The sequence below is a fragment of the Coregonus clupeaformis genome, chromosome 26 (assembly GCF_020615455.1).
Source record: "Coregonus clupeaformis isolate EN_2021a chromosome 26, ASM2061545v1, whole genome shotgun sequence".
NCBI lineage: Eukaryota > Metazoa > Chordata > Actinopteri > Salmoniformes > Salmonidae > Coregonus > Coregonus clupeaformis.
This window is the reverse complement of record NC_059217.1, coordinates 24267744-24288953: the sequence shown is the minus strand read 5'-3', so window position 1 is coordinate 24288953 and position 21210 is coordinate 24267744. Positions and strand designations below refer to the sequence as shown.

Sequence of the window (21210 nt, the reverse complement as noted above, 5' to 3'; positions counted from 1 at the left end):
TGACACAGGGGGAGGGGACCAGTAACTTTATGATAAAACTTTATCAATGTACCAGATAGTCATTTTCCATACTTGGGTCACCCTATTTTGAACTGGTTTCATCCAAATATCATCCACAAACATGATTTTCACTGTACGGGACAGTTAAGAGATGTACCATGGGCATACAGTGCATTCGGAAAGTATTCAGTCCCCTTCACTTTTTCCACATTTGGTCTGTTACAGCCTTATTCTAAAATGGATTAAATAGTTTTTTTCCCCCTCATCAATCTACACACTATACCCCATAATGACAAAGCAAAAACAGTTTTTTTTTAAATGTTTGGAAAATATATATATTTTAAAACTAATACATTTACATAAGTATTCAGACCCTTTACTCAGTACTTTGTTGAAGCACCTTTGGCAGCGATTACTGCCTCAAGTCTTCTTGGGTATGACACTACATGCTTGGTACACCTGTATTTGGGGAGTTTCTTCCATTCTTCTCTGCAGATCCTCTCAAGCTCTGTCAGGTTGGAGGGGAGCGTTACTGCACAGCTATTTTCAGGTCTCTCCGGAGATCGGGTTCAAGTCCGGGCTCTGGCTGGGCCCCTCAAGGACATTCAGAGACTTGTCCCGAAGCAACTCCTGCGTTGTCTTGGCTGTGTGCTTAGGGTCGTTGTCCTGTTGGAAGGTGAACCTTAGCCCCAGTCTGAGGTCCTGAGCGCTCTGGAGCAGGTTTTAATCAAGGAGCTCTCTGTACGTTGCTTCGTTCATCTTTCCCTCGATCCTGACTAGTCTCCCAGTTCTTGCCGCTGAAAAACATCCCCACAGCATGATGCTGCCACCACCATTCTTCACCATAGGGATGGTATTGGCCAGGTGATGAGCGGTGCCTGGTTTCCTCCAGATGGGATGCTTGGCATTCGGGCCAAAGAGTTCAATCTTGGTTTCATCAGACCAAAGAATCTTGTTTCTCATGGTTTGAGAGTCCTTTAGGTGCCTTTTGGCAAACTACAAGTGGGCTGTCATGTGCCTTTAACTGAGGAGTGGCTTCCGTCTGGCCACTCTACCATAAAGGCCTGATTGGTGGAGTGCTTCAGAGATGGTTGTCCTTCTAGAAGGTTCTCCCATCTCCACAGAGGAACTCTGGAGCTCTGTCAGAGTGACCATCGGGTTCTTGGTCACCTCCCTGACCAAGGCCCTTCTCCCCCAATTGCTCAGTTTGGCTGGGCGGCCAGCTCTAGGAAGAGTCTTGCTGGTTCCAAACTTCTTCCATTTAAGAATGATGGAGGCCACTGTGTTCTTGGGGACCTTCAATGCTGGATAAGTTTTTTTGGTACCCTTCCCCAGATCTGTGCCCCGACACAATCCTGTCTCGGAGCTCTACGGACAATTCCTTCGACCTCATGGCTTTGTTTTTGCTCTGACATGCACTGTCAACTATATAGACAGGTGTGTGCCTTTCCAAATCATGTCCATTCAATTGAATTTACCACAGGTGTACGCCAATCAAGTTGTAGAGACATCTCAAGGATGGTCAATGGAAACAGGATGCACCTGAGCTCAATTTCGAGTCTCATAGCAAAGGGTCTGAATACTTATGTAAATAAGGTATTTATGTTTCTTACTTTTAATAAATCCGCAAACATTTCTGAAAACCTGTTTTCGCTATGTCATTATGGGGTATTGTGTGTAGATTGATGAGGAAAAACTTTAATTTAATCCATTTTAGAATAAGGCTGTAACGTAACAAAATGTGGAAAAATTGAAGGGGTCTGAATACTTTCCGAATGCACTGTACATACCGAATTTTGTGATATTTTGACTTATGGTTCATGAGAATACGTTTTTCAAAGGTTTGCTGTGAACCCCCTAATTATAACATATTTGCTTAGGATCTCGTTTGGTGAAGGCCACAGGACTGAAAATGGATGAATGCAACAACCATGTCTCTGTCATTAACAAATAAAATCATGGGTTGTAACTCCACAATTCACTGAAAAGGCACCCACACCCACATTGAATGCAACATGTTCATAATGTTTTTTATCAGTTGCTTTTTGGGTTAAATCATGCCTTTTGTGGGTGTATCATGTCAAGGAAAGTGCATGGATGCAAAACCAATAGTCTATCCCGGTCATTTTTTATTTATTTGACAACAGAAGCAGAATAGCTGTGACTAAAATTGTATCTTGAATATAACCTGTTAATCCCAGTGTGATACACACTTAAAAAACCCACTGCTTGTACATCCTGTGTATGATATTTCCACCACAGCTTCACCAGAGATTGTTTGCTGGGAGTAAACAGATGTTGTTTGTCTTTCAGATGTAGATATTTAGCTTCTCCAGGGAGCCAATAGACCTGTGCAACTTCCTAACTGAATTAAAAGTTGACTCATTGTTATCATATTAGGCTAAGAGTGTTAAAGAGAAAGGTGAATGTTAGAAAGAGGATGAGACGACACCTCTATCTAGTGTCAATACGGAACTGTATTTATTGTTTTTAATAACATACATTCTTTTTAAATCATCAAAAGAGTCTTTTCTCCCCAATTTTGTGATATCCAATTGGACGTTACAGTCTTGTCCCATCGCTGCAACTCCCGTACGGACTCAGGAGAGGCAAAGGTCGAGAGCCATGCGTCCTCCGAAATACGACCCTGCCATGCCGCACTGCTTCTTGACACACTGCTCGCTTAACCCGGAAGCCAGCCGCACCAATGTGTCGGAGTAAACACCGTACAACTGGCGACCGAAGTCAGCTTGCAGGCGCCCCGGCCCGCCACAAGGAGTCGCTAGAGCACGATGGGACAAGGAAATCCCGGCCGGCTAAACCCTCACCTACCCGGACGATGCTGGGCCAATTGTGCGCCGCCTCATGGGAACCCGGGTCTGTAGTGACGCCTCAAGCACTGCGAAGCAGTGCCTTAGACCGCGGCGCCACTCGGGAAGCGTTAGCTAGCTATCTTAACAATGAACCGTAATCCGAACTCATACTACCATGCATGAATCTGCAGATAGCTAAAGCTAACCAACTAGGTTCAATGTTAGCTAGCTAGCTAACATTAGGCTATAACTAACAATGCAAATGGCTTACTGAGATACGAATAATATTACTACACAGATCATACACGTAACGTTAGCTAGCGAGCCATCCAGCTAACGTTAGCCAGCTAGCTAACAGTACGCTTTAACTTGCAATGAAAACGATTTTCGGACAAAATTAGGAATGTATAATATCTGAAAATGTGCTAGACTCTTACCCGTATGCATGGATGAATGCTTCTCCCTCTGTCATGGATGCCAAGGTTGCCCGTAGTTTGAAGATGTAATCCGGAGACAGGTGTTTTATACAACAGCCTCCTGTGTTTTCTTTTCGACTCTCTCCGCATTTGGCAAGCATCTCTCTGCTTCCACCGCACATTCCACTGATTTCAAAAGTTGGTCAACTTCTTCTGTGACAACAACATTGTTGATCGCCATTTCTTCCCCCATCACGGTCATCAGAAGAATCTACAATGTCTGGTTCAATGAAAATGTTTTTACCTAAATCAGGGATTTCCTCATTGTCTGATTCAGAGAGCGTCAGCATGGCACGATCATCCTCCAGAAAGTAGCCCATCACAACTTTTTCCCACTGATCTTTGTTGATAGCGTTATTAACTTCAGGGCAGCAATGCAACACTTTTTCAGTTCTTCATTAAAAAACAAAAGTTGCGGTATAAAGGATTATCCACACATACTAAGCAGACAGTAGCAGCTACAACTCATCTCTCGGCATGTCCAGCCAATCATGGCTAGCGGGAAGGTTCCTGGCTGTGACACAGCCTGGGATCGAACACGGGTCTGTAGTGACCGCTGCGACACTCGGGAGGCCCCGTGATTAAATTGAACTATAACTATAGATTGGAATTTAAATTGCACAAGAATTATTTTTACATTTAAGTCATTTAGCAGACGCTCTTATCCAGAGCGACTTACAAATTGGTGCATTCAACTTAGGATAGCCAGTGGGACAACCACCACTGGGGGGGGGGGGTGTAGAAGGATTACTGTTAGACTATTCCAGGTATTCCTTAAAGAGGTAGGGTTTCAAGTGTCTCCGGAAGGTGGTCAGTGACTCCGCTGTCCTGGCGTCATGGGGGAGCTTGTTCCACCATTGGGGTGCCAGAGCCGCGAATAGCTTTGACTGGGCTGAGCAGGAACTGTGCTTCCGTAGAGGTAGGGGGGCTAGCAGGCCAGAGGTGGATGAACGTAGTGCCCTTGTTTGGGTGTAGGGTCTGATCAGAGCCTGAAGGTAAGGAGGTGCCGTTCCCCACACAGCTCCGTAGGCAAACACCATGGTTTTGTAGTAGATGCTAGCTTCAACTGGAAGCCAGTGGAGTGTGCGGAGGAGCGGGGTGACATGAGAGAACTTGGGAAGGTTGAACACCAGACGGGCTGCAGCGTTCTGGGTAAGTTGTAGGGGTTTAATGGCACAGGCAGGGAGCCCAGCCAACAGCGAGTTGCAGTAATCCAGACGGAAGATGACAAGTGCCTGGATTAGGACCTGTGCCGCTTTCTGTGTAAGGTAGGGTTGTCCTCTGCGAATGTTGTAGAGCATGAACCTGCAGGATCGGGTCACCGCTTTGATGTTAGCGGAGAACGACAGGGTGTTGTCCAGGGTCACGCCAAGGTTCTTTGCACTCTGGGAGGAGGACACAATGGAGTTGCCAACCGTGATGGCGAGATCATGGAGCGGGCAGTCCTCCCCCGGGAGGAAGAGCAGCTCCGTCTTGCCGAGGTTCAGCTTGAGGTGGTGATCCGACATCCACACTGATATGTCTGCCAGACATGCAGAGATGCAATTTGCCACCTGGTTATCAGAAGGGGGAAAGGAGAAAATTAATTGTGTTTAATCTGCGTAGCAATGATAGGAGAGACCATGTGAGGATATGACAGAGCCAAGTGACTTGGTGTATAGAGAGAATAGGAGAAGGCCTAGAACTGAGCCCTGGGGGGACACCAGTGGTGAGAGCACGTGGTGCAGAGACAGATTCTCGCCACGCCACCTGGTAGGAGCGACCTGTCAGGTAGGACGCAATCCAAGAGGGAGCAGCGCCAGAGATGCCCAACTCGGTGAGAGTGGAGAGGAGGATCTGATGGTTCACAGTATCAAAGGCAGCAGATAGGTCTAGAAGGATAAGAGCAGAGGAGAGAGAGTTAACTTTAGCAGTGCGGAGAGCCTCCGTGACACAGAGAAGAGCAGTCTCAGTTGAATGAGCAGTCTTGAAACCTGACTTGTTTGGATCAAGAAGGTCATTCTGAGAGAGATAGCAGGAGAGTGGGCTAGAGACGGCACACTCAAGAGTTTTGGAGAGAAAAGAAAGAAGGGATACTGGTCTGTAGTTGTTGACATTGGAGGGTTCGTAGGTTTTTTGAGGAGGGGTGCAACTCTTGCTCTCTTGAAGACGGAAGGGACATAGCCAGCGATCAAGGATGAGTTGATGAGCGAGGTGAGGTAAGGGAGAAGGTCTCTGGAAATGTTCTGGAGAAGAGAGGAAGGGATAGGGTCAAGCGGGCAGGTTGTTGGGTGGCCGGCCGTCACAAGTCGCAAGATTTCATCTGGAGAGAGAGGGGAGAAAGAAGTCAAAGCATAGGGTAGGGCAGTGTGAGCAGGACCAGCGGTGTCATTTAACTTAATAAATGAGGATCGGATGTCGTTAACCTTCTTTTCAAAAGAAGGGAAGAGGGAGGGGGAGGAGGAGGAGGATTCAGCAGGGAGGAGAAGGTGGCAAAGAGCTTCCTAGTGTTAGAGGCAGAGGCTTGAAATTTAGAGTGGTAGAAAGTGGCTTTAGCAGCAGAAACAGAGGAAGAAAATGTAGAGAGGAGGGAGTGAAAAGATGACAGGTCCGCAGGGAGTCTAGTTTTCCTCCATTTCCGCTCGGCTGCCCGGAGCCCTGTTCTGTGAGCTCGCAATGAGTCGTCAAGCCACGGAGCAGGAGGGGAGGACCGAGCCGGCCGGGAGGATAGGGGACATAGAGACATTTACATTTCCTATTAGTGTTGGCCAACATACTGTGACAGGCTATCAGTGCTGTCAAACTATTTCTCCAAAAATGCACTACCACTGGCTGGCAGTGAATACATGACGCTACTCAGTTGAAAAGCGTGAAATGCTGAGGACTGGAAAAGAAAGGAAAATTAAGTGGAAAAGACATACATAAAAGCCAAGAAAGTAAAAGTTTGGAGTATAATGAGCAGTTGGAATGTGGGTTTTGCTGAATAAATCAGCTGGAGTGCTATTAGAACACATAAAAAGTAGGCTGAATGCTTTTCATGTGACAAATGTGTAATTAAGAATGATTTTATACTCCCTGTATTCACAGGCTTGTAGATAGAGGACAAAGAACGTTCATCTCCTTCTGTAGTTGATGAGATGCAGCTTTTAATTACACCCCCATTAGAATGACACAATTTCCCATTCCAAATGTAAATCTGAGCTTCATACTTGAATGTTGTCATGTTTTGAGAGAGGGCCCTTTTGAGACGTCTGTATATACTCTGACACCACACCATCTCTACAGCCAGAACATTCTGTATTAGACTCACTGACTCACTTTGACACTTGGAGAAAAGTGTGTTCTCTCTTTGTCTGTAACAAATGTATAATCCATCCTTGTCTGTCTTGTATATGCCCAAAATCAGAGCTGAGTTTTACAGGTCAGCAGGACACTTATATCCCTTTGATACTAAGACGTTTTTCCGCCGACTTTATCATACCGCCAACTTCTTTATGCCTTTTCTATATATCTGAAAGTTATTACAGGTATCAAAGCCAAAACTTTTATTTTCGCCTAACGACCTAGTTAGTAATAATTTCGGTAAAGTTCTGCCTACGGCTTAGTATGAAACGTAACCGTAATGCTGAGGCGGCTTTGACACGCACTACGCTCTTAAACTCTTGATGGTTGCTAGGCAGCACCCGTTAACCATCCTCCTGCCAGTTCTAAAATTGGCAAGGCATGTCACTTCGTTCATCTCTGCGCATAGCCCACCACTAAGCATGCACTGTTTTCGTAACCACAACTGGATGGATCCATAAAGAATTAGACAGCTGTGGGAATAAATATCACTAAATGACGAAAATATTGGAATAAAGTAGCTAATGCAATTGAAGGCATGTATCAAACTGTTGCTTACTGAAACTCCCAAAGTCATCCAATCCTTGTAATAAATTTGAAGCAATAGTCTACTGCGTGTGGTCAACTAGATGATCATTTCAGTACCGTTTTGATTGGGACAGCGCCATCGCGCTGCTTTGAGACAAGCGTGGGGACTCGTCTTGATAAATCAATAAATGTCAGATTTTAGTTAGCTAAATTGAGGTGAGTGCTACCCATCTTCGTCTTGTCTAGTTGGCTAATTTATTAGCACATTTTGCCATGTTAAACTATGTAGTTCACAAGTGGATTATTTTGCTCTTCACTCGCCGTCGTTTAGGAGCCTAGGCCTACTCCCGACCAAAAGCCTGTGACTTCACTGACTTGTCTGATAATCAATCAATGTGATTTTGTTTGAGACTCAAATGCTTTTGAAAATAGGATTGCTATTATTTTCTATCTGTATCATGATGAAGGTAAGACCCTACACCTGCTCCCTAACAAAGCGGAGTGAGGATAGGAAAGAGATTAAACTTGGATTTAAAAAGCATGGGCTTGGGCTCTGTTTCAAAATATCATTTTATTTATATGACAGAGGTTGCACACGTTCTCGTGACACAAGTTATGTAGGAAAAATATTTATTGTATTTTATTTTGTTATATTATATTCTTACTATAAAATATATGTGTGTTGACTGTGATTGTGTAGGTGTGTCTTGTCTGTTTAACTAACAAAATAACTAACTATTTGGATGGTGCAGCCATGGCTGCAGAGACCCGTAACATAGCCCTAATTAAACAAAAAATATTATATTATATTATTTTGAAAATAAATTGTATTAGTCTTATAATGTTTCTTAGGACCTGCCTAAATGAATTAATAATGGTTTTCTTTTTGATGATGTATATTCTCAATGAATTTATTAAAGATGCACTATGCAGAAATCATTCCGCCATTTCCTGGTTGCTAAAATTATAATAGTTTGTCAGTTTATGTGACAAAACAAGCAAGTATAGTGTAGAGAATCATTGTACAATCTAAACCGCTGTGAAATATATTTTCCATAACCAAAAATATTGTATTTTCAACTGTATGAAGCTGGTGTACAAAACCGAAAGTAAAAGATGCAAAAGATACACTTAAGATACACTTAAGAACGGGATGCATAGAAATAGAGCACATAGAACATATCTAACTCTTCTGAGATTTGCTTTTAATGAGAATCACAGATCTATAACAGACAGTCGGGTAGCCCAAATATTTACATATTGCATCCTTAATTTAGACACCCACCTGCACCTGCACACCACTACTACCCAGTGGTGGAAAAAGTACACAATTGTCATAATTGACTAAAAGTAAAGATACCTTAATAGATACTACTTGAGTAAAAGTATTTGGTTTTAAAAGTACTTAAGTATCAAAAGTAAATGTAATTGCTAAAATATACTTAAGTATCAAAAGTCAAATCATTTCAAATTCCTTATATTTAGCAAACCAGACGGCACAATTATTATAATTTTTGTAAATTTATGGATAGCCAGGGGCACACTCCAACACTCAGACATAATTTACAAACGAAGCATTTGTGTTTAGTGAGTCTGCCAGATCAGAGGCAGTTGGGATGACAAGGGATGTTCTCTTGATACAGTGGCTTGCGAAAGTATTCATCCCCCTTGGCATTTTTCCTATTTTGTTGCCTTACAACCTGGAATTAAAATTGATTTTTGGGAGGTTTGTATCATTTGATTTACACAACATGCCTACCACTTTGAAGATGCACCATTTTTTGTTGTTGTGTGAAACAAACAAGAAATAAGACAAAATAACAGAAAACTTGAGCGTGCGTAACTATTCACCCCCCCCAAAGTCAATACTTTGTAGAGCCACCTTTTGCAGCAATTACAGCTGCAAGTCTCTTGGGGTATGTCTCTATAAGCTTGGCACATCTAGCCACTGGGATTTTTTCCCATTCTTCAAGGGAAAACTGTTCCAGTTCCTTCAAGTTGGATGGGTTCCGCTGGTGTACAGCAATCTTTAAGTCATACCACAGATTCTCAATTGGATTGAGGTCTGGGCTTTGACTAGGCCATTCCAAGACATTTAAATGTTTCCCCTTAAACCACTCAAGTGTTGCTTTAGCAGTATGCTTAGGGTCATTGTCCTGCTGGAAGGAGAACCTCCGTCCCAGTCTCAAATTTCTGGAAGACTGAAACAGGTTTCCCTCAAGAATTTCCCTGTATTTAGCGCCATCCATCAGTCCTTCAATTCTGACCAGTTTCCCAGTCCCTGCCGATGAAAAACATCCCCACAGAATGATGCTGCCACCACCATGCTTCACTGTGGGGATGGTGTTCTCGGGGTGATGAGAGGTGTTGGGTTTGCGCCAGACATAGCGTTTTCCTTGATGGCCAAAAAGCTCACTTTTAGTCTCATCTGACCAGAGTACCTTCTTCCATATGTTTGGGGAGTCTCCCACATGACTTTTGGCGAACACCAAACGTGTTTGCTTATTTATTTTTTTTAATGCTTTTTTTCTGGCCACTCTTCCATAAAGCCCAGCTCTGTGGAGTGTATGGTTAAAGTGGTCCTATGGACAGATACTCCAACCTCCGCTGTGGAGCTTTGCAGCTCCTTCAGGGTTATCTTTGGTCTCTTTGTTGCCTCTCTGATTAATGCCCTCCTTGCCTGGCCCGTTAGTTTTGATGGGCGGCCCTCTCTTGGCAGGTTTGTTGTGGTGCCATATTCTTTCCATTTTTTAATAATGGATTTAATGGTGCTCCGTGGGATGTTCAACATTTCTGATATTTTTTTATAACCCAACCCTGATCTGTACTTCTCCACAACTTTGTCCCTGACCTGTTTGGAGAGCTCCTTGGTCTTCATGGTGCCGCTTGCTTGGTGGTGCCCCTTGCTTAGTCGTGTTGCAGACTCTGGGGCCTTTCAGAACAGGTGTATATATACTGAGATCATGTGACAGATCATGTGACACTTAGATTGCACACAGGTGGACTTTATTTAACTAATTATGTGACTTCTGAAGGTAATTGGTTGCACCAGATCTTATTTAGGGGCTTCATAGCAAAGGGGGTGAATACATATGCACGCACCACTTTTTCATTATTTATTTTTTAGAATTTTTTGAAACAAGTTATTTTCTTCATTTCACTTCACCAATTTGGACTATTTTGTGTATGTCCATTACATAAAATCCAAATAAAAATCAATTTAAATTACAGGTTGTAATGCAACAGAATAGGAAAAACGCCAAGGGGATGAATACTTTTACAAGGTACTGTAAGTGCGTGAATTTGACAATTTTCCTGTCCTGCTAAGTACATTATTTATTTAGGAATATAGTGGATTAAAAGTAAAAGTTGTCAAACATATAGATAGTAAAGAATAGTACAGATACACCAAAAAACGACTTAAGTAGTATTTTAAAGTAATTTTACTTAAGTACTTTACACCACTGCTACTACCACTCTTTCCCGGCATGCCGGTTTGGTAGGTATAAAAGGTGTATGCAGGCAAGAATGTGGTAAAAATGGGCCTGTTTGTAAGGGGGTCATATAAACATTGGCCAATTTTTTTTAAAGACTAAATACCGTAATTCCTATGTAAAAACAGTATAAGAGCAAAATCAAAGCCCCAAAAGAGCGGATGATGGAGCGTTGGTGTTATGGAGACAGACTGGCGGACTGCCAGGTGCCATCATCTCACTGAGCAGACAGGAGTGGCAGACAGAGGGCATGGCACTGGACAGGTATATCTGCTCAGGGTTGTCTCTGCTGTCTCAATTTGACATGGTTATGTCATCAATGTTTTCTATTGTATGGAGAGGAATTGATAATGCTGTTTGTTTTGTTAGTCTTGAAATACACAGAAAACGAACAAATTCTCCCTTCTACAGTATCATACACCAAATGTTAATGTTATGTCACGTTGAAATTATTAGGATTTCGTGTTCTGCAATTCCAGCTAAACAACTTATTTCACTTGGCCTTTTTCTTGTCGGTTTGCAAAATCTCATGTCTTTACTTTAGCGAGCCGAGAAGCAATACATATCCATAAAAAATATAATTTCATCGTTATAAAATCAAGCAACGAAATATCCATTGAAATGATTGCTATCAAAATATTATGGATAAGTAATTGCATGGTATCTAGTAGACAGATGGGCCTTGCAGACTGGCTGGAGCCTATTTTTAACAACGGTTTCAGTTGGAGAGTTGTTGTTGCTGAGCCCCTCATCAACACAAACTACATTAACCTTAGCAGCCATGCCTGTGGGGCTCATTCTTCAATTTCTTAGAGAGAAATAAAGGTCCTGACTCAGGGTACACAGGCAGGCAGCATTGTTAATGGCTTATTTACTGGTTAATGGCTATACTGAACCACAACAGCAATTAATGTGGAAAAATGGCAATCAAACAGCACGGTTTGGTGGAAGTTATTTGCTAACTGCATTTTGCATACCTAATAATAATATAATATGCCATTTAGCAGACGCTTTTATCCAAAGCGACTTACAGTCATGTGTGCATAAATTTTTACGTATGGGTGGTCCCGGGGATCGAACCCACTACCCTGGCGTTACAAGCGCCATGCTCTACCAATTGAGCTACAGAGGACCTCTAACTTTGGCTCACTTTATGTGGAAGCTGGTTTACAGTTACAGTGGGGAGAACAAGTATTTGATAGACTGCCGATTTTGCAGGTTTTCCTATTTACAAAGGATGTAGAGGTCTGTAATTTTTATCATAGGTACACTTCAACTGTGAGAGACGGAATCTAAAACAAAAATCCAGAAAATCACATTGTATGATTTTTAAGTAATTAATTTGCATTTTATTGCATGACATAAGTATTTGATCACCTACCAACCAGTAAGAATTCCGGCTCTCACAAACCTGTTAGTTTTTCTTTAAGAAGCCCTCCTGTTCTCCACTCATTTCCTGTATTAACTGCACCTGTTTGAACTCGTTACCTGTATAAAAGACACCTGTCCACACACTCAATCAAACAGACTCCAACCTCTCCACAATGGCCAAGACCAGAGAGCTGTGTAAGGACATCAGGGATAAATTGTAGACCTGCACAAGGCTGGGATGGACTACAGGACAATAGGCAAGCAGCTTGGTGAGAAGGCAACAACTGTTGGCGTAATTATTAGAAAATGGAAGAAGTTCAAGATGACGGTCAATCACCCTCGGTCTGGGGCTCCATGCAAGATCTCACCTCGTGGGGCATCAATGATCATGAGGAAGGTGAGGGATCAGCCCAGAACTACACGGCAGGACCTGGTCAATGACCTGAAGAGAGCTGGGACCACAGTCTCAAAGAAAACCATTAGTAACACACTATGCCGTCATGGATTAAAATCCTGCAGCGCACGCAAGGTCCCCCTGCTCAAGCCAGCGCATGTCCAGGCCCGTCTGAAGTTTCCAAATGACCATCTGGATGATCCAGAGGATGAATGGGAGAAGGTCATGTGGTCTGATGAGACATAAATAGAGCTTTTTGGTCTAAACTCCACTCGCCGTGTTTGGAGGAAGAAGAAGGATGAGTACAACCCCAAGAACACCATCCCAACCATGAAGCATGGAGGTGGAAACATCATTCTTTGGGGATGCTTTTCTGCAAAGGGGACAGACGACTGCACCGTATTGAGGGGAGGATGGATGGGGCCATGTATCGCGAGATCTTGGCCAACAACCTCCTTCCCTCAGTAAGAGCATTGAAGATGGGTCGTGGCTGGGTCTTCCAGCATGACAACGACCCGAAACACACAGCCAGGGCAACTAAGGAGTGGCTCCGTAAGAAGCATCTCAAGGTCCTGGAGTGGCTTAGCCAGTCTCCAGACCTGAACCCAATAGAAAATCTTTGGAGGGAGCTGAAAGTCCGTATTTCCCAGCGACAGCCCCGAAACCTGAAGGATCTGGAGAAGGTCTGTATGGAGGAGTGGGCCAAAATCCCTTCTGCAGTGTGTGCAAACCTGGTCAAGACCTACAGGAAACGTATGATCTCTGTAATTGCAAACAAAGGTTTCTGTACCAAATATTAAGTTCTGCTTTTCTGATGTATCAAATACTTATGTCATGCAATAAAATGCAAATTAATTACTTAAAAATCATACAATGTGATTTTCTGGATTACAGACCTCTACATGCTTTGTAAGTAGGGAAACCTGCAAAATCGGCAGTGTATCAAATACTTGTTCTCCCCACTGTACTTCCAACTCAGGAAACAGGCTAGTATACACAACCTTATCCTCTCTTTCCTATAGGCCTGCTCCAGATGCTGGTCTTTATTCAACGCTTTTCATTTATTCTACAGAATAAGCTTTTGATTTAGCTTACCATCAACCTTTACTCAATGTTTTAGTATTCCAGACCATGAAAATCCAACAAAACAACTCAAAGTACAACACATATTTGCTCCATAATATCTTTATCTCCTCTTCTCCTTTATCTCCTTTTCTTTTTCCCTCAATCCCACTCCCAACAATCTCTGTCTCTCATTTTCTCTGTTTCACTGTGGCTCTCTCTAGCTTTGTGAATACCATTGTTCAAGCAGTGAGGTGTTGCGGGCACTTTGTTGCTGACCATGGTGCTGAAAGACTCCTGCCTTCAAATTGCCAGAGTGTTCATTTCATGGTTCGTATACCCCAGTCTCCATTTGTCAGGGTGCCATTAGCGTGGGTGCTTATTTCTTTAACCCCTTCCCTTACAAATGATAACAAATCAAACACACATTTGTTTCGGCTCATGGGGACGGCTCTCTGCCATGGCCGTGATTGGGTAAATGTTGAGTGAGAGGTTATTTGAGCTGTGTGCCACCCTTGAACATTGTTCTACTTGCTGTTTTGTCTTTGAATTCCCCTTTCGAGAGGCCAGGTCAATATTGCAGTCATGTATGGTACTTAATCATTGTAGTCATCATGTGATATGTATTGCACTGTACTCATTACACTGCAACGACTCACATTAACAGGCTGGTGATATTATGGACTTGATTTCTCAGAATAGTGAGATAGTTTCAAAGCAAAAGAGCCAAATAAGATGAAATGGTCTTGACTATATGTCATGACTCATGAAGCATATTATGCTCCTGAACTAGATGCTGCAGCTTTGCTCTTTTAAATGTGAAAGGAGCGTGACACACTTCTACTGTTCTTTGGTAACTAAGGCATTCACATTCTGGGGACTTTGGCCTCATGTCCTGTAGCAGGCATCTTTATTTGCATTTGCAAAAGTTGAAGATGAGATGACCTTATCTAGGTTCTGCCAAGGTAGAGGGAGATCTGCAGGATGAGTAAATGTGGTGAGCTCTCCCACCAAAGCTAGCCCCTTGCTCCCTCCCACTTACTCTCCAGTGTCCTTGATTTAGAATGCGTCTTCTCTGAGGTCCAAATTGTCCGTCATGCCAAGCTGGATTTGTGAGCAGTAAGCCAAACACAAAGTAAATGTGTTTTTCAATCTATCAGCTCCGCTACCACCCCCTCCCCACGCCCTAATTCCCCATGCTTTCTAGAACCTTCTTTCTCTCTGTCTTCTGCTCCTGCCTGGCTGTTGTTGACACAATCCTAGCGCGTCGTCCCTCCCAGGCCTCGATAAATAACCCTGTACCTTTGCCCCTGAGCTCCACTGAATCACATTTGTTAAACCATCACCTGCAGTGAAGGAATTTATGCTCTTGCTATTTGCTGAAGGGGATTGAGTTTTAAAATGCTACAGTACAACCTTGGGTGCTAGAAGGCTTTGGATTACAAAAAAAACCCAGACAGAATATTTACACCATGAATTTCTATTGTTTTATAAAATAGTGATTAATAATTTCTACGGAGAAGTCTCCAACTGTAAATCTGTACTGCAGTCCTTGGCAAAACAAGTACTAAGTTGCATTGAAAGGAACACACAGCAAAACAAATATTTGTTCAAAAAAAGAAAAGAAAATGGGGCAATTAATTTGCGGAGTTCGCTAGCTCCCCAAATGCAGTTGCTTTTGCATAGAAATTAAGATTAAGCAGGGCCTCTTGTACACACACAGAGGCAAATATGCTAGTTGAGGAGTTAAATAGGAACGTCATTAAAAATGAAAAACAGTTTCTCTTTCGGTTATACTCCATTGCTCTAGAGCCTGGTAGAACGGAAAATCCCCAGATGACCAGATAAGAAGTCTTCTCTGAAATCGCCATTATCCAGATGGCACCATTAACGATTAAGCCAGTACATTTTCCTTTTATAATTGACTAGGCTATTAGGCAGGTTGGCACAAGGTTGGCTCTGTGAAAGTTGTCCAGATGTTCTCCTGCAGACAGCAGTGCGTCAAGTGGAGATTTATTTTGGGGAGTGCAGGTTGTTGTTGTGGATGCGTGCGGTAGGTCCAAGGCTGTGTGCAGAAGGATGGAGGGGTGGGTGGTGGAAGAAGTCCGACTCAATTATATCAGTTTCTCTATCAGTCCGGCTCTCTCCCTCTTTCTGTAACCTCAGGGAATGATCCAAGACTGATATGCTCTCCTTCCTGTTCGAAGTATTTGTCTGTTTTGGGTTTGTTTACATATTGAGTTAGCTTTTACATCCCTGTATACATGAACAGAAAGTAGTTTAACATTTTGACTTTAAATTATGCTGTTACACATATTTTTGTATAGAGCAGTTTCACTTATCAAGTATCATGCAACATGAGATAGCAATGTTTTTGGTAAGTTTTAGCATGTCAGTGACTGGCATCATTGAAGATGTGCAATTGGATGATGAACAGTAGGCCATTTGTCTTGATGTAGATAAGGTCCAAAGATCATGTTTTATATCTCCTTTCATTGAAACATAACAAATCTCATGTTTAGAATGGTGGTCTATACTCAATATATCCATTGTGAGTTGATAAATCCTCCCACAAGGAAGTAAATATAGTGTAAATGTTGCTTTCTCTCAATAATAGATGTCTTCTAAAACATTTAGCAGAAAGTACAATTGGTGGATATATTTGATTTACATATTCTGTCAAATAGCTATTAAATCAGTTTACATAGCGGTATTGTAATCTGACACCATTAATGTGGATGCTACCATGATTACGGATAATCCTAAATTAATCGTGAATAATGATGAGTGAGAAAGTTACAGATGCACAAATATCATACCCCCCAAAAAAAAATGCTAACCTCCCCTGTTATTGTAATGGTGAGTTAGCATGTCTTGGGGGTATGATATTTGTGTGTCTGTAACTTTTGTCACTCATCATTATTCACGATTCATTCAGGATTATCTGTAATCATGGTAGTAAGTTGCCTTGCACGAGCCTTGGCTTGTGCGAGCCGGAACGGCTCATAGGGCAGGAGCCGATCTCCTGTTTCTGTAGTGTGATATACAAGTACCTCCCCTGGAAAGGACGCTAGTCTATCGCAGGGCCTGAACCCCAATCTATCTCCTTAATGCTGAGTGCCAAGAGGAGATGACTCGGCCAGGGATTGAACTCACAACCTTCCAATCTCAGGGTGCACACTCATAATCATGGTAGCATCCATATTAATGTAGAAGTGTTTAGCAACATATTATATTCTTATTTACAATAAAAGTGACTTCAAAATGCACAATACATTATTGACCATTCATTTCTATTGGGCACAAAATAATCTGAAACACAACCAAAACAAACAGAAAATGCATCCAACAAATTTGTAGAGTTACAAGCTTGATGTAGTCATTGTGTGCTATGAATATGGGACCAAATACTTAACTTTTTACTACTTGAATACACATATAAGTGAATTTGTCCCAAAACTTTTGGTCTCCTAAAATGGGGGGACTATGAACAAAAAAAAAGGGCTGTAATTTCTAAACGATTCACCCAATATGGATGAAAATACCCTGAAATTAAAGCTGACAGTCTGCACTTTAACCTCATAGCTTTTGGAGCTCACTGTCTTAGGTTATGAAATCTGACTTTTTGGATTAAATGTTAATGATATGTTAGAGAAAGACCCCACTGAACGATTTAGAACATTAATAATCATATTTGTCTTGGTAAAATATATTTTATAAGTGCAATTTCATCACCCAAACGCATTTTCACCCACTCTGGGCGGAGTGGGTGAACATCCTACCAGATATTGAGTACATTTACATTACAGTCATTTAGCAGACGCTCTTATCCAGAGCAACTTACAGTTAGTGAGTGCATACATTATTTTTTATATTTTTCATACTGCCCCCCCGTGGGAATCGAACCCACAACCCTGCCGTTGCAAACGCCATGCTCTACATCCCTGCCGGCCATTCCCTCCCCTACCCCGGACGAATTGTGCGCCACCCCATGGGTCTCCCGATCGCGGCCTGCTACGACAGAGCCTGGATTCGAACCAGGATCTCTAGTGGCACAGTAGACCACTGCGCCACTCGGGAGACAGTAGCCTACAATCAGCTTTCACAGAGTCTAAAACTATCTCTACACAATATTCTCAGTTTAGGGAAGCCTGGTGAAGCTAATTAAGAATTGTGAATGCTACACAATTTTTGTGAAAATATATTATTAGTCTAACAACATGTATTTTCCTCTATCTGGGTACTCAGTCTAGGCTGTAGATAGGCTACAGCTGGGTCTTGATTCCGAGAACATACAGCTTGGTTGAAAGGCTGGTTGTATAATGTCTGTGTTATATTACTGATCAGACTTTCAGCAATCCCTTTAACAAAAAGGCTATTGATTATTCAATACTCTGCCTGGTTTGAAAACAGAGAGCTAGGCTACTGTTTCCAGACGCTTTTAGTAAACAAATCAATGCGACAGACTTAGCACGATGTCGATTCATGCTGATCAGCCCTTTCTCTGACTTTCAAGACCAGTTTAGAAAACAGGCATACATGATACATGATATTTTTTTTTATTTTTAAGATTCGGAAATAGAGAGAAGATTTGATTGTGTTCTGCTGATAATATTAGACTCACTACAGCTATTTTTTTTACTTTTCCTGTTGAAAAACAATATCCCACCTATAAATACAATAATGTACACACAGAAGCAGAAATCCGCAGGCCATGGGTGACCTTATGTCGCCCCACTTCTTGTGTAGTGTTTTTTCGACTTTGAACGAAAACAAAGGGGTTGAGCCATGAGCCGCCTTGGGCTGGCCTTCTGGACTAGGTGTGCCTTTGCGCTAATCGCGCCTACTCCAATGTCCCTGCTCCCCAAGCATCATTCTCTGTTCTTGGATCTGAATCAACACGACCCCAAAAGAGAAAAAGACTGATAATGACCAATCCATGAAACAAATAAACATTATTAATTTTGAAAGGCGGAAGAGTGACACCGAAATGGCCACCGTTCTCATGGACTGGTAACGTTAGATAAGTGTTGGGTTGTGTTTTTAGCCTGCTAGCTACGTTAGCTGCTAACCTTAGTGTGTTCAATGTTCAAGCTAGCTAACAAGGCTACTTAGCTAGCTAACATCTTCTGTATTCAGACTGTTTTGTACTCAAAGGAATCTAATGATAGCATCATGTAGCTGAACTGCATAAACTTCACAATATGCCCAATGCCTTTATTTCAGCTAGCTAAAGCTAGATATGCAAATTGTTGACATGATGTTGTGTTTCGTTTGTAGATGATCATGCTAGCTAGCTAGGTGGTCGACAACATTTTCTGCCAAGGACCACCCTCCCCAAAAAACACTTATAGGACTGCAGGTAGCCTAGCGGTTAAGAGCATTGGGCCAGTAACCGAAAGGTTGCTGGTTCGAATCCCTGAGCTGACTAGGTGAAAAATCTGTCGATGTGCCCTTGAGCAAGACACTTAACCCTAATTGCTCCTGTAAGTCACTCTGAATAAGAGCGTCTGCTAAATGACTAAAGTGTAAATGTAATGTCTTCCCATCCATTTAGCTGTAGTCAACAAAGCATTGATGGTGATTCACAACCCTGGAGAGCATTGAAGATGATGTGGTTGAATGTGTAAATGGTGCGTACATTCTCACTATAATGTGCTCCTCCTTCATCAGTATTATGTTATCAAATAAAAATATAAAATAATTTGGTATATTTACAGGATACAATGTGATGTATACAGGAATATGACATTGCATTGTACCGTGTACTTTTGAAGTAGAATTATTTTAATATTTTCCCAATGTCAACCTATAATGCACAGGATAGCTTGGACCTGTTGGATGGAGGAAACAAAGTCAGCCATAGATGATGACGAACATCCTAACCCTTCAGCTGCAATACATGCGTCGCCATCAGCCATTTTCATGTGACGTTCTACCTGCTACACCAGAAACCAACCAATCAACTTGCGCATCAGCCATTGAGAATTGAACCTCTGTAGCAGGGCCGTAATGATGCATTACGTTCATACTGGCTCTGATGACCTTCTAGTAGGGGGTGAAAGGTGGGAACCAGGAGCAGCACATAACAGTTTGTGGCCTGGATGTGTGGGACCTGGCAACAGGGTCGTCATTACAAGCTTCTGTGTGTGGCGAGTACTGTCCTCCCGTGATCCACTGCGGCACCATGTAGGCTTTTTTTATCCTGGGAGCTGGTAGCTAGCTGTATATGTCCTGCCTTGCATGTGTGTTTTATTTAAGTGTTCAATTGTAATTGTCCCATATTGTTTTTTGAAAACTCACTTTTACCTTGCAAAGTTTTTAATTGTGGATTATGTGGATTTTTACATAACAGAGATTTATGTGGTCAGTTTATCATGCAGCAAGTAGTCCACGTGATCCATGGTTCTGTTAGTGTTGATGCTAATGGGAGAAAAAAAAGTAATATCAATGTATTGAAATCACTTATTAGCGCAAGTGTCAATGGCCTTTTCATAGTATTGATTATAACTCAATGTAATTGTGTATTAATTTCTCAAGTTTCATCAGGAAAGGTCAAATACAGTACTTGTAACGAGCATAATGTCTGCCATTCTGTATGAACAAAAGTTTCCTACCAAGCCCTTTGCACTGATGTTCCTGGAGATAATCTTGCTTGTTTGGTAGTGGGACAGGAGGGATGAGTCTGTGGGGGTTGTTGGCACTGTGGGAAAACATAAAATAAATTGTTACTTCAATAGTACACGATACAATGCAACGTCATATTCCCGTATACACCCTACTGTATCCTTTGCATATGACAAATAAACGTTGATTTTGATAACATAATATGGATGGAATATGTGTTGTTGTGCTGCTGTAACCAGTGCAACATGCTAATGTCACCATCCTATGACTTGATGGCCCATAGTCCACCAATATGTCATGCAGATGAGCCATTGTTTACTTGACTGACCACACTGGATATTCATTCAGTCGTTCTTGTTGGTAGTTCACACTAGGTAGGAATCAATGCTGTATATAGGCAGGCAATGTGCTGAACAGGCAAACATAGCTTATTATTTTGGTCGATTACCAACAAAATAATTATTGAATCACAAAGCATAACAGAAAATGCATACAGCATTTCTTACCTCTCTTTCAGTGTTGGGGTTTGCACAACCACAACGTATATGTAGCCTCAGGTTCCCTCGAAATCAGATTGCCTCCACCTGTATCGCCCCCTGAGAAATACATGTTTGTGTGATGTTACTGTACCGAATTGTATAGCTAGATGCATTTTTTAGGGTGGTCCTGGGCCGATCACCTAGCTAGCTAGCATTATCATCTGCAAACGAAACACACTATCATGTCAACTTTCTGCATATCTAGCTTTAGCTAGCTAACCTTAGCTAGTTGAAATAAAGGCATTGGGCATCTTGTGGGGTTTATGCAGTGTAGCTACATGAGGCTATCATTAGATAGCTGATGGCTGAGTTGTACTTTGGAAGGCCTTCACATCGTTTACCCAGAGCATACTTGCCAGCTGGTCAGCACATCTTCACTGACATTTTCAACCTCTCCCTGACCCAGTCCGTAATACCTGCATGTTTCAAGCTGACCACCATAGTCCCTGTGCCCAAGAACGCCAAGGTAACCTGTCTAACTGATTATCGCCCCGTAACACTCACATCTGTAGCCATGAAATGCTTCGAAATGCTGGTCATGGCTCACATCATCCCAGACACCCTGGACCCACACCAATTCGCATA

At 42.3% G+C, this 21210-nt stretch overlaps 1 protein-coding gene and 2 long non-coding RNA genes across 3 annotated transcripts in view; 2 read left to right on the top strand and 1 right to left on the bottom strand.

Annotated features, from left to right (window-relative positions):
• Positions 1–21210, top strand: part of LOC121540249 (cytosolic carboxypeptidase 6-like) — a 499145-nt gene that overhangs the window by 84518 nt on the left and 393417 nt on the right. The gene's annotated exons all lie outside the window — the stretch shown is intronic.
• LOC121540251 lies at positions 18253–20272 on the top strand. Its single transcript, XR_005995466.1, has 3 exons — positions 18253–18472; positions 19017–19092; positions 19282–20272. It is a non-coding gene; the product is annotated as an uncharacterized LOC121540251 (long non-coding RNA).
• Positions 19763–21168, bottom strand: LOC121540252. Its single transcript, XR_005995467.1, has 3 exons — positions 21130–21168; positions 20593–20682; positions 19763–20162 (listed from the first exon to the last, which is right to left on the bottom strand). It is a non-coding gene; the product is annotated as an uncharacterized LOC121540252 (long non-coding RNA).